The following is a 3,531-nucleotide window of genomic DNA, read 5'->3' on the forward strand; positions in this document are numbered from 1 at the left end:
TCCCCAGGCCATCAGTGCAGCCAGCTCCCCAAGTGAGGGAGGCAGAGCCCAAGGAACCCAGTGATTCCTCTTGGTTTTCAGGGTAAATGTGAGTTGACATCTGATCTCTGATCTCTGCTTCCTCCTGTTGCCAACCTGAAAGAATTAGAAGACATTAGGCCTGAAATTAATGGAAATGAAATCTCACCTACGAAAAATGAACACATAGTCCAGATACGGGAAGGAACCTCAAGAATGCTCCTAATCAGCAAAACCTCCAGACCCTGGTCTCTACTAAGTAGAATTTCTAAAAACATGATGGCGAACCTAAGTTTCCTTACCATTTCCCAAAGAAGTATGTGAAATAAAGGAATCAATGCCAGTAAGTGGGATTTTCAGAATTCTGCTTAAACTCTTAAGAGGCTGGAAAATAGTTTTCACATACTTCCAAGAATTTGAGACAAGCTTCCCAGGTGGCACTAGAGGTAAAGAACCTGCCTGCCAATGCAGGAGACGCAAGAGACGAGGGTTCGATCCCTGGGTTGGGAAGACCCCCTGGAGAAGGAAATGGCAGCCCACTCTAGTATTCTTGCCTGGAGAATCTCATGGACAGAGCAGCCTGGCGGGCTACAGTCCATGGGGTTGCCAAGAGTCGGACACGACCGAAGAGACAGCATGCACGCACACCTTGATGCATAAGTGGTCCCCAACACAGGTAACTGATCCAGAGGAGAGCCAGCTCTCCCCAGGGCTTTCCAGACTCTGAGTCTCTCGCAGTCTTCATGTCCTGCAGCCCATGACAGGCGGCGACCGGCTTATGACACGGGTGTTATTTCCTGCCGTATGTGATTCCCGGTTGCAGGCGCCCTCGTTGGTCTCTGCACAGGTGTGCGTGTGTCTCTGGGGCTCAGTCACCCCCAGCACGTCCGGTCACTGCCTCCCCCCACCAGGAAGGCCGCCTCCTTACACACCCCTTGAGCACATGCTCAGCCCTGGAAATCCACAGGGCTGCACGCCTGTGTTCAGCGTTGGATCTGCGTTGTGACATAGTTGATATTTACCATGGGATGAGGTTCTCTCTAACGACGCTCACAGATTCCCCAAGGGCATCTCTTGTGTCTCAGAAAGGACCCTCGGAGGAAGGGGAACAAACAGGGCCTCTGGTGGGCGAACCAGCTCCTTTATGCCCTGACTCTGGGGGCTTGATTCCAGCAGGAACACGCGGAAAGGCGTCCGCCCGTGAGAACAGGCAGGCGTTGTGCAGAGCGGGGGAGAAGCAGGTTTGGATTAGCAAGCAAAACTATGTCCTGCTTTAAGAGCCCTTGATTCCAGTCGACTGTGTCGGATTGTTCAAAACGCGAACATTGTGTGTGACTATTCATTTTTGTCACCTGCTCTTGATTAATCCCGTTCTAAACGGCGTCCGCGGACCCTGAAATCTCATACTACTTAATTAAATTAGTGACACAGTTGTCTCCCCGTTTCCCTATCAAAGGGCTGTGCTCGGGAGAAATAAAACCTTTGTTCCCCGCCACTCCGCATAATTTACACCCTCTTCTCCCCTTTTCTTACCCAGCTCCTGGCTCAGATGCTAAATTGTAGCTGGTAATAGGGAGCTATTAGGTTTACTGAAGCATGTCAGAGGAGCAGGCGGTGCCGGCCCCGCTGAAGGGCACGGGAGCCCAAGCAGCAGCGGGGTCAGGAGTCCTGACCGAGGGCAGAGGGGGCTGCGGACCCCAAGCCACACCTTCTGGACCGAAACGTGGGGCCTCGGCGGATGGAGGGGAGGAGAGAGCTGCTGCTGAACGGGCGCGAAGGGAGAGCAGAGCCCAGCACCCCACGCCAGCCCTCCACACTTGCAGCCTCAGGGGCAGAGGTACCCCGGAGGCGCTCCCGTGGCTGACCCTACACAGGCGCGTCGGCCTGAAGTCACCCAGGTTAATAAGTAATCAGCATCAGCCATTTAAGTGAACAATGGAGTTATGTTTTTCAACAGACAATTCTAGATGCCTAGGATTACCAACCTCAGGGCTTCACCATATCCACACCCCCCTCTGTGTCCACGTCTGGATGACACTGGCCTTGAGTTCTGTTGGTGTTACCACTGCTGATGCTCGCGTTTTGAAGGCAGGAGGTGTCTGACACACGCAGAAAACCCAGTCTCACATCTGAACTTGCTCAGTAGTTTCAGTCATGTCCGACTCTCACGGACTGTAGCCTGTCAGGCTTCTCTGTCCATAGGGATTCTCCCCGCAAGAATACTGGAGTGGGTTGCTGTGCCCTCCTCCAGGGGAATCTTCTTGCCCTGGGGATTGAACCCGTACCTCCTAGGTCCTCCTGCATTGGCAGGCGGGCTATTTACCACCAGCGCCACCTGGGAAGCCGGAACTTGCCCCTGTACCATCATCCTGCTCAAAGGAAGATGCATGCAAGCCTGTGCACACTGACCGTTTCAGAAGGTGTGCACGTCCGGGGGCCCCAGGATAAGGCCATGGGTTCCTCTCTGACAAGCCCCTGGCTGACCTTGGTCCTCCTGTCCCCCAAGAGGAGGACACGTTCCCCACAGAGCGGCAGGGATCTTAACGTCCTCTTGGCTTCAGGGCTTGGTTTTGGCCTTGGAAGCTCACCCGGTTCGTCTGAGGAGGCCCTGGGGACCAGCGCTGACATTTGGGTGGGCTGTAGGTGCTCTCCCTTGGTTTTATTCAGCGCCTCGGTTGTCCTGAACCCCTGGCGCCTGGCCACTGTGTGACGCAGGCGTGCATACACCTGGGCCACCTGAGGACTTGGTTCCCTCCTCGTGAATCAACAGCCAAGGGTGAGAGTCCAACCGAACCAACCAGGGCAGCAAAGCGAAACTGTACACCGTTAATGGAAACGTAGAAACGGTGGGGAGGAGTGTGAGCTCTATTTTCAAGGCAGGTGAATGAACTTAGGTGCCTAAGCCCAAACCCACAGTAGTAGCAGATGGAGCCCCTCCGAGCTGTCAGCCATGGATTGGCGTGGGAATCCTCACCACATCAGACCAGCAGGCGGCCGGGCAGATTCTCACATGATCCATCCCCCCAGGAAGAACTCCACGATCAATTTCATCATCATATGATGTGCTCTCATGCCAATGATAAAGGATGACTGATCACATGGCCAGGGGGTCATTACAGGTGGACTATCTGGCAAGTGATGATGACAAATAGATTTTATTTGGGGAAGCACGTGAGAAATATACCACACGAACTCATGCTCATTACAAATGTCAAAACTTCCAGGCTCTTTACTTCAAATCACAAATGCAATCTACAAAAAGGAACCCAGTAGGGTGCTTGTGGATTTAAATATGTATGAGGGGAAAGTGGGTGTCCCAGAAAGTGGACTGGGTCCCTTAGAACAAGTAAAGCTCGGGAAGAGAACGGGGTGAGATGCTGCCGGGGCTGGCCCAGGAAATGAGGAGGGACGATTCCTGGAGCCACACACAGCCCACACACAGGACCCAGAGCGGCCTGCCCGGGGGACAGCCCCAAGGAGCTCTGGGAAAACAGCGGCCTCGTCAGAGATAAG

This window comes from Dama dama, chromosome 25 (genome assembly GCF_033118175.1).
Source record: "Dama dama isolate Ldn47 chromosome 25, ASM3311817v1, whole genome shotgun sequence".
NCBI lineage: Eukaryota > Metazoa > Chordata > Mammalia > Artiodactyla > Cervidae > Dama > Dama dama.